Consider the following 11417-nt stretch of genomic DNA (forward strand, 5'->3'; position numbering starts at 1 on the left):
GGATAACTATTTCCCTTATCCGTTGAAGTGTCACGTCAGTTACTATAAGTGAGTCACAGCCGTTGATTCTTTTACTCAATCGTTGATACATATATACAGTGTTGTATGTATTTGTATTTAAGGTAGTTTTCAGAATTTCTACAGTTTTATTTATTCTTGAACGGCTGTAACTTACTTAAAAGTATCATTTAATCATTTTATTTATGTTTTAATTCAAGAAAGTATAAAAGCCCAATTGAACTCTTATTCTCACTTTACGCTTTCTTGCAATTCTTATTCTCTTTCTCTCTAAATTCTCAAGTTTTTCTCTGCAACCTCTACTCACAACAATGGCACCAGTAGTCAAAATTATGTCTCAAACAGGATTTGTTTATGAAAAGAATAATTTCATAGCCTTGGTTGAAAAGAATGAAGCCCATTCTGATTATCACAAGATGATGGACTTCATCAAAAACTGCAAACTAAGCTATGCAATGCCGGAAGCCCCAACCATCTACTGTGAGGTGATTGAGGAGATTTGGACAACTGCAGAGTTCAACTCCACAGATATGACTATTGCCTTCTCTCTCAAAGGTAAGGACTATTGCATTAATTGTGATGATATACAATCTTGCTTTAAGTTGCCTGAGAATAATGCCATGACACCACACACTGATAAAGATGTCTCTGCTATGCTAGATTCCATAGGCTATGCTTTTGATTCTGCTAGTTTAGGTAGTATTAGAAGGAAAGGCCTTAGGAAAGAATGGAGTTTTCTTGGAGATGCCTTTATTAAGGTTTTCTCTGGGAAGATTAGCAATTTTGATGCTATCACTTCATCTCTTGTTAATATGCTCTATATGCTAGTTTCTGATAGGTACTTTAATTTTAGCAACTGTGTTATGCTAGAATTAGGTTCCAGATTAGGTAACAAAGCTAATAGACCACATAACATCTACTATGCTAGATTCTTTATGTTATTGGCTAACCATGTTGCTGAAGGTTTGGTTATATCCAATGAGAATAATAAACTCAAATGCTGGGCACAAGAGAAAAGGGTCCTTGCAGACCTTTTGAGAATGAACCTCAACAGCCAGGTGCCATTGGTATACTTGCCAATCATGAATGCACCACAGGTAAGTGAGGTAAATACTTCTATAACTCCTACTATTTCCAACCCCAATGTTTCTTTGCCTTCTAGTGTGGCTATGGAACCTGTGTCTTTGTCCAAACAGGCTCCTACCAAAGCCATCAAATCTAAAGTTTCCAAAGTCAAGTCAAAGAAACCTACCTCTGTTGTTTCTCAAAAGACAACAGTTGTAACAACTACCATAAACCCTGAAGGGAGTGACCAGGGTGTGAGTGGTGAGGGGAGGGGTGAACATCAAAAAGCCCCCCAGGATAAGGTGGGAGAGGTGAGTGGTACCCAAACCAGCCAAGTCATAGTCTCTCAAAAGACTGTGGTGGTTCAAAAGGAGTCCAACACATCCCTAGTTGCATCCTCCCAAAAGGTTGTAACTATTGAAAATAGTCCCCAACCAAGGACACAGAACAAAAGAGGGAGGGACACTGAAGCCACACATTCACCATTTAAAGCCTTTTCAAGGAAGAAGAAGGCCAAAACCCTAGTTTCCACACAAGGGAAACACACAGCACAGATACATCCACCTGTATATGTGCCTTCTCAAATTCAGCTTGATGTGATTCCAGCAAATGTGGAATCACAACCCCATTCTCTCAATATAGAAACACACCATTCATCAAACTCTCCAACAACCTCTCTGGATGTGGATATGATATTCACATCAATTCCTGATTCTCCCTCATTAAAACTCAGGGAGGAGCCCCACTCAAAACCTGGTGATCATCATCTTTTAGATGATTTGTTGGATCATCAGCCAATTATTTCAGATGTAGTTGCAGAATCTGTGTCACCACACTTAAAATCAATCCACACAGATTCAACAATTATGTCACTTTCTATATCTACATCTTTTCCTTCTTCAACGGATATCTCTCATCCGTTGACAGGTGGTTGTTCTTCAACGGATAAGCTTAACAACAGTTATCCGTTGATGCCATCAGTTTCCACTTCAACGGATATTCCCTATCCGTTGATGGTCTCTACACACTTAACAGAAACAATTCCAACTGTAGAGGACATGGCAAATTTACAATCACTTTTAGGTTTGAGGGAAGGGAGTGATCTTTTGAGTGAGAAGCTGGGTTGCTCCCAGGCAAAAGGAGAGGTTGAGAGTCACCATATGCATGCTATTTCTTCCAGCATGGCAAAAGTGAGTGAGAGGAGTGCCACCTTAGAAGGTGAGGGTGAGGGTGTGAGGGTGTGTGTGAGCCAGGGGGAGCCTCTGATGCAAGAACAGAGAGAAACTGAGAGAAAGGCAGGTACATAAGCTATAAGGGTGGATCCAGCCATTGCTAATGAGTTAATAAAAGTGGATGATGCAGAAAAGGAAAGACAATTTCAGCAACATTACAAAGCTGTCATTGATAACATTTCCTTGGATGCTGACACTTTTACTCACCCTGTTTCAGCCTATCAATTATTGGCTGCACAGGGCAATGTGGAGGCAGAACAGACACTACACATTGTACACACTTCAGAATCTCTTCTCAGAGATAAAGCTGCTGTCAACAAGCTGCCTTCTCAAGCTGGTGAGCCATCTGAAGAATTTGGAGTAAATTCTAATGATGATGACTCTAATTCTTTGAATGAGAGCATGAACTTAGGGGGAGTAGCAGGCCCAAGTTCTGTTCCTGATCTTCCTGAATGGGCATGGGCAAAACCATCAACACCAGGAGAGTTTGGTGTCTCTTTGGTCAGACAAGTCATGACAATTCAGAAGGCCCTTCAGGAGACTCAAGATGCTGGTACCAAGGCAATTCTTCAAGCTCATCTGGAATCTCTGCATCTCTTGCAGTTGCAGCATTACCAGCAAAATCTAAGTGTGGATAAGCTCAAGTAGGACATTGCTGATCTGAAATCCTACAATGCTGAGAAATTGGATTTAGTTATACCCTATGGTACTATGCAAGATTTGTTGGGGAGACTGAAGAAAGCATCTGATGCTGACAAGAGGCTGGCCAGATTGGAAGATAGGGTTCAAATCATTGAAGACTCTATGGTCACCATTCTTCAGAATCAACAAACTCAAACAAATCTACTCATGCAGCTGTCAAAAGCACAAGGCTTGACCCCTACCCTTGATGATAACAAAAAGGGGGAGAATAAAGGGGAAGGGGAAGGAGAGCCATCTACAACAGTTCAGATTTCTCAAGTGCTAGTTCCTGTCATCACAACTTCTCCAACTATTCAAGTCAAAGGAAAGCTAGATGGAATTGATCTAATCCAGATAGCAGCAGCTGAATTGCAAGTCAAAGAGCAAAGGAAGAAGATTGATGAAAAGATGCAACTAATATTTGGTTCTACAACTTCTCAATCACAATCTGTGAAGCATAGCACAAAAGTGGAATCAATTATTATGGAACTCAAGCCAGTAGGGAGGCATAAGGATGAAGAAACTTCTTCCAAAGATCTGCAACCTATGGTTCTCAAGCCCAACAACAGATCCAATAAGGACTCTACAAAGAATCCTCTAAAAGAGGTGGATTTTCCTCTTCCAAAAGCTGATGAGGACAAACTTTTAGGTAGAAGTATTGCATATCTCAAAGAGACCATGGATGAGGCTGTAAGGAGAAACATGGCTATTATCTTCAGAGAGGGAAAGAGCATATGTATGATGCAAGGACATCCCAAATTCTCAATAGCCAAGAGGGAAGAAACCAAAAGGTTGAAGGAAGAAGCCAAACAGCTAAAGGCTGACAAAAGAGCACAAGCAAAGCTTGAAAAACAGCTAAAGTCAAGTCAGGCTGAAGAACAGAAAGAAATTGAAGACAAAGGTGAAGATGAAGCTATGGGGGACATGGTTGGTACTGAGATGGAGGAAAGAAGTAAGGAAGAATGGCAGAAAGGGAAAAGAAAGAAGGTCAATGCAAAGAGAAAGAAGGTAGATAAGACTGAAGAAACCCAATCAATATCCAAACCACTACCCTCTATTCCTGAACCCATTATATCTGACCCCTTCATGAACATTCATGGTGAAACAATCATTCCCAAGGAGGAACCAATTGATTGGGACACCATCAAATTGCCCACCTTCCTAACCTCTTCTCCACCATCAAAGAAGCAGAAAAGAAGAATCAAATCAACACCCTCTAAAGCCTCAATCAAATTCACACAGAAGCCTAAGCCTAAACCTCAAACCTCTAAAGATGATTATGTTCACATCTGTGACATAAAAGAATTTTCAGACATTGAACTCTATCTGGATGAGCTGGAGGATGTAAGGGGAATAGCTGCCTACAGACAGCTACCAGAAAGACTAGTGTTCAAATACAAAGGAGCTGGGGAAAGAACATGGCCTCTTCACAAAATTCTGAATGAAGGCTACTCTACCTTGATCAGAGTCTACTCAGCCATACAAAGGGATTCCGGCTTTACCAGGACTGCCAAGACTGAGATTCTCAACAAGATTGCCAACATAAGGAAAACTTGGAGGGAGCCCAATGCTTTGCCTAGAACTTTACTCATTCAAGAAAGAGGAATTACAATTCACAAATCACCTCATTGGTTGATGGAGTTCAGAGACAACAAAGGAGTCAGAAGATTTTTCAGAATTGAAGATCAGCTAAAGATTGCCAGTAATGAAACTCTCAAGGATATGCAATCTAAGTTAGATATCAATGAAGAAGATGAAGCTGAATTCTACAGACAACTTCAACTTCAAATAGAGGAGAATGACAGGAGGCTAGGAAAGAAAACCAGGGATCATAGGAAAAGAAAGTAATTTGCTCAGGCTAAAGGAGCACCCTTGGAAACAATATAATTCTTCAATTCCATCTCAGCATATACATTTTTGTAGCACTTTTGAATTTCTGCTTTATTACAGTTTATATATTTGTTAAGTGTTTTGTTATCATCAAGCTAAACCCAAATTTATGCCTACAGTTCTAGTAGACATAAATAGGGGGAGATTGTTAGGAATATGTGTATTAGTTTGATGATAAGTTAAGCAAAACACTTAAGTAGAAATCTAGTGTTTGTAGCCTCAACGGATAAGACCATCTTGGCTATCCGTTGAAGGAGTAGCTTTACTTAGCAATAAGTTTAGTATTATAGCACATTTCACTATCTGGTTTCAAGCTATAATTCTTAGATGTTGTTAGGAAATAATCAGTCATGTTGACTACTAATGGATGTACAAATAGGAGGGCTAATTGTAAATATTTCATGCCTTGTAATTTTGTATAAGTGAAGAAGTGTCAACGGATATTGAAGACCTTCAACGGATAAGAAACAAAGCTTCAACGGATGTCTCTAATGCTTCAACGGATAATATCCATCAATGGATAAGTGCTTCAACGGATAAAGTGTAACGCCCTCCAGACCCGGGGTATAAGTCTGGGGGTTACTAGCTAATCACCAAACCTGTACAATTTGATTAACAATTAATAAAGAAATGAAATTAAACCCCTTTAACACTAACCAGGATCTTTTTAGGTTGAAGTATGAAAACAAAAACCACTAACTACTTTTATTATAAACCAACATTCAAAGTCTCACAAACTCTCTTTATTACAAACCATTGTCTAATTCATTTTAAGCTAAGTTCAACTTTTATTCAAACACACACACCTACTATCTATCAACACTCCACCTGCTCGGGTAACTCAAAGCTTTCTTCCTGGATTAGGATCAACACCTTGGGTATAAGAGGATCCCGAGGCTTGACCCGCTTCTTTACCACTCGAGTCCTGATTGGTTTCATATTCCTTCTTAACTGAAAACAATAAGGTGAATAACAACAAAAGGGGTGAGCCAAAAGTTGCTCAACAAGTCCACAAACATATAAACAGTGTTAAAGCATTTTAAATGAATCCGCCATCCCAGGTATATCTGCCAAAATATAACCTCATAAGAATAGAAAGAAGGCCATTACTGGCGAGTACAAATAAACTAAACTGGACACAAGTTCGCATCTATATTCTGCTGATCAGTCAGAATATAATGCAGATCCATATCTCAGTATATAGATCCAGTCGGGTACCCAGGCACTACGGCCCACGTCGAGGCACCAGTCATCCCGGTCCTCAGGATTAAGACACACTCAATCCCAAAATATCCTTATCAAGTCCATCGCTTAGCAACCGGGACAATCGGTATGCTTTGATATATTCCAAACACTAGAATATATCAATCTCCATGTGTTACCAACAGAATATGAATCAAGAATCAAAAGAAACGGAAAAATCAAGAATTGAAATGAAATATGAACAAAGGAATAGGGATTGTATATTAGTGATCAAGAACAATAATCAAGAGAATGTAAATGTGATAAATATTTGAATCAATATCACTATTCCGAAAGTAGAATAGAGGAAAAACTTGCCTTCTGCGCAACTTACTGCAATTGAATCACTTATGTCTATCACCTTGGACTATTACCGACTCAACTGGCCTGGCTGGCTTAGCTTCTGTTGGCAAAACAGACTGGTTAAGTCACATCGTACTTCATTTGTATCTTGAATCGACTTCAAACTGATCCTAACATCTACCCATGCGCTTATGACTGACTCATGTATTACATATAAGCAAGTAAGACTCGATTAACCACGTAATACACATAAGCACATAAGCATATAATCATTTTTATGGTTAAAATAATTTTTAAAACCAAAATCGACTCGCTGATTGCTCAACTGATCGTTATCTGACTCGTTTCCCATTTTTCCGGAATTTTTCGGACTCGTCTCGGCACGTAACTTGACTGATAATCAAACAAGTCACAAAATCAACTAACTTCTAAAAAAATTAAGCTTGATATTATTTTTAATGAAAAGGATTCATTTTTCTGAGTTAACAGGCTTTCGTTTCACGCAAAACGGACTAACGGTTGAATTATTATTAATTAAATACTGATAATTCCATTTATTAATCATTATAAATAATTATTACTAATTTTTAAAACCCAAAAATAATTTATAAATCATTATTTAAAAAAATCAGAATTAAAAATAATTTTTCTATAATTTTTGAAATTAAATTGAATTTATTATGATTTATTGAAAATTATTTGATTAATTATCAAAATAATTAATCACTTTTAAATAATTAATAAGTAATAAATAAATAATAAATAATTAAGAAAATAATTCAATCTGATTTTTAGAAAATAATTCAGAATTATTTATAATATAAATTAATTAATTAAATAATTAATTAATCAATTTACAAAATAAATAAAACTGATTTTTAAAATTAATAAAAATAAAATAAAAATCAAAATTTCAGAAACAGTTGTCAGAAATTGGTTTCTGATAAAAACAGATCAAAACCGGGTAATCCGAACGGGTCAAACGGGTTGGATTCCGGGTCACCAAGAACACGCCGGAATTTTTCCAGATTCCGGTGAGTTCCCGGAGTCCGGCCAAGCTCCGATCAGCCCCAAATCAACACCGTTTGGTGCTATTTTTGAGTGCTTTTCATTGCAAATCAACACAGCAATCCAACCACGGCCAAAACATCACAGAATAACTCCTGAATCAACTTCTCCGGCAAAATCGACATAAACTCCGTCCAAAAATCGAATTTGCAGAATCGTACATAAAATCAAACGTTATATATTGCAAAATGAAGCTAAGAACATATACAATCAAAGCCCTAACATTACAAGAACCAAATATTCACAGAAATCATCGAGTTGTGTTTTGAAAATTCGACCTAAACCCTAGAATTCGTGAATCACTATCCAAGCATCGTTTGTTCAATTAAACACCATGAATCGACTGTAAATCATCTAACAAAGTTATATCAATCATCAAAACATCACAATAACCCCAGAATCAAAAAGCCCTAATTCGAACATAAACCCTAAAAATCAAAAATCAAAAACGATGAAATAAAACGTGAAATTGATGCAAGAAACAGAAAGAACGGATCACAACCTTCGATTTGAGTACTTGAATCACACGATTTGATGCTGTAATCAGTGAGAAATCACGACTTGATTCTTCGACCCGAACCTGTTCTTCCCGACCCGATTTCAGAGAATTTTTGGTAATTTTGCAGATTTTAATGATTAATTATAATTAATTAAATAAAAATTAGGCTATTTATAGTAGTAAAAATAATACTCCTAATTAAAATTAAGGGGCTAATTATACATTAAATAAAAATATTGGGCCCTAATTTTTATAATTTTTGAGTATTAAAATTTAATTTATAAATATTTTATATATGCAATATATATGCCAAAAATTCCCAAAAATTGTGAATAATGCAAAAATGCAAAGAAATAATATAAATGAAAGTCCTATAATTTTATAAAAATAAAAATGTGATTTTTGTGGGGTTTTTGACACCCAATGGGGCCCGAAAAAATCATTTTTCGCAAAACGAGAAAATTTATAAATTATCTAGATGTTCAGAACAAGGCGATTGTAAAAGCCATTTGATGAAAAATAAGACCCATTATTTTATTTGAAATACTGGCTTTAAAATCATCGTTTGAGTCATAAAACGTTTGAAATAAAACCTATAAATGCATAATAAAATATCTGAAAAATACCTTAAAATACATAAATGACATGGAATACACGTATCACGTAACAGTTAGGGTTTATCAGATAATCACACATAAATGACACATTAATTCACATATTTTATTATAATCATGATATAATATAAACGTAAAGTTCCCAGTCGTTACATCCTCCCCCCCCCTTAAAAGGATTCTGTCCTCAGAATCTTCTATGAAAACAAATGAGGGTATTTCTCTAATATTTCACTTTCGAGTTCCCAGGTTGATTCTTCAACCATAGGATTTCTCCACAACACTCGCACTAAATATACAGACTTATTTCTCAACACTTTCTCTCATCGATCTAAAATTCTTACCGGCTGTTCTATAAAAGACAAATCATGTTAGATTTCTATCGGCTCATACTCGATTACATGCCTAGAATCAGGATTATATCGCTTAAGCATGGACACGTGAAACACATTGTGAATATGCTGCATATGAGGCGGTAAAGCTAATTCGTATGCAACTTTTCCCACTTTCTTCAAAATTTCAAACGGTCCAACATAACGTGGTTTCAATTTACCCTTATTTCTAAATTTGGTTAATCCTTTCCATGGCGATATTTTGAGTAGTACGTTTTCTCCTTCCTGATAGTCTATATCTTTCCTGGCTTGATCTGCATATTTGCGTTGCCTGTTTTGCGCTGCATCGAGTCGTTTTCGAATGAGTTCAATCTTTTCTTTCATCTGTTGAATTAGTTCTGGACCCAAAATTTTGCGTTCTCCAACTTCATCCCAATATACTGGTGATCTGCATTTTCTCCCGTATAATGCTTCATACGGTGGCATTCCAATGCTGGCGTGATAACTGTTATTATAAGAAAATTCCACTAGGGGTAGATGTTCATCCCAACTGCCTTCAAAATCGATCGCACAAACTCGTAGCATGTCTTCAATCGTTTGGATAGTTCTTTTACTTTTCCCTTCTATAATCAAAGCTTTCTGAACTACGGCGGTATACGTCGTTAATTCAAAAACTGCAACTTGGCCACGAATCCATGGTCGTAATCCTTCTTGAAATCTTTGAACTAGTTTTTCTTCAGTGTCAACCTGTTCTGGAACAAACCTAGCCAACTCAGTAAATTTGGCTTCATATTCTGCCACGGACATATTTCCCTGCTTCAGTTCTAGAAACTTAATCTGCATTTGATTCTTCACATAGCGAGGAAAATGCTTTTTCTAAAAACAACTCTTTAAACCTATCCCATGCAATAACTTCTTCACCCTCTAAGGCCTTTTTAGATTCCCACCAATAATTCGCCTCTCCTTTCAACAAGTAACTAGCAAAATCAGTCTTCTGGTCCTCACCTACCTTCACTAGTGCGAACGCTTTCTCTACTTCTTTTAACCAGGTGGTAGCTTTAATAGGATCAGTAGTCCCTTCAAACTCTGGAGGTTTAACTGACTAAAACTGCTTAAAAGTAACAACAGGTAATACTGGTGGTAATTGAAGCTCAGGACGAGGTGGCTGTTGCAACATTTGTTGTTGTATCTGTTGTTGCTGATGCTGCATCTGCTGCTGCATCATTACCATCTGTTGTTGCATCAGATGGAACATTTGGTTCATGGTCTCATTAGTCTGATTTTCAGAATTGCTGTTAGAGGTCTCAGCCCTAGTCTTTCTTTTTGGTGCCATCTTCTTCTAATAATAAAATAGGTGATATTTATTTAACAGTTTAATAAACAATCGACAATATGTATGGAAAACAATTTATCCTGTATTCATAACATGGTTTATTTAAAGAAAACAGTTGCTGAGTGTACAGACTGGAAATGTAAATAGTTAAATAAAATAATTGTTTTTTTCCAACAGGAATTATAATATGAAAAACTGTAAAGTGAAAGTAAATGCTATAAAACTGTAAAGACTGAAATTTAAATAAAAGAATTTGAAAAGTTCATCTTATATATATGTGACACCAGCTTCAGGTGTAAATGCTTGATACAAAAAGTCTCGGGCTACTGGTCATCACTACGGCTACAAGTCACACTATCGCTACAAGTTAAATTACTACTACAAGTTAAACTACTGATACACACATACACACTACTCACTAGGTTATACTATGCTGCCTCTATATACACATGCACTCTAGAGTCACCGTCTCAAACCCTCTCAGAACCCAGGCGGAATACGCCTAAGCTCCTCTCTAAGTGCCTGGACCACAATCTGTGCCAAGTGAAAAACCCTGTAGAACTCTGCAAAAGAAGGAGGTCCATCATGAGTCAAATCATCCAGCTCCCAAGTAGCACTCATCAATACTGACTGTAATCGCTGTCTCATATAATAATCCAGCTGTAGGGCCGCTAACGGTCCTCTGTCCCTCTGATCAAACAGATGCATAATCTCCCGACACTGTGCCCGCCAATACTCCACATCATCCCTCATAAGTCTATACTCATGGTATGGTACCATATACGGCTGAGCAACCTGACCTACTGACTCCTGAGAAGGAACCCTCGGAATACCTGCACCCTGCTGGGGTAAACCTAACTGTAGATCCACATCATGCTCTCCCATCCCCTCTACTGGAATCATCTGAACTATGTCCGGCTCTGGGGCATGCACTGGTATAGGAGGTAACAATGGTGGTGGTGGTAACTCCTGCTCAATACCTAGTATAAACTGGTGCTCAATAGGTAAAGGAACCATCGGCTCGAAGAACTTAAATGGATCAAACATCTCTATGGGGTCATGCACTATCCCCTGTACTAGTGGTACCGGCTCCTGTGGCAATGGTGGTGGAGGTGGTAGAGGAGGAAACATATGCTCAGATAC

The sequence above is a fragment of the Apium graveolens genome, chromosome 5, assembly GCF_009905375.1.
Source record: "Apium graveolens cultivar Ventura chromosome 5, ASM990537v1, whole genome shotgun sequence".
NCBI classification, from domain to species: domain Eukaryota; kingdom Viridiplantae; phylum Streptophyta; class Magnoliopsida; order Apiales; family Apiaceae; genus Apium; species Apium graveolens.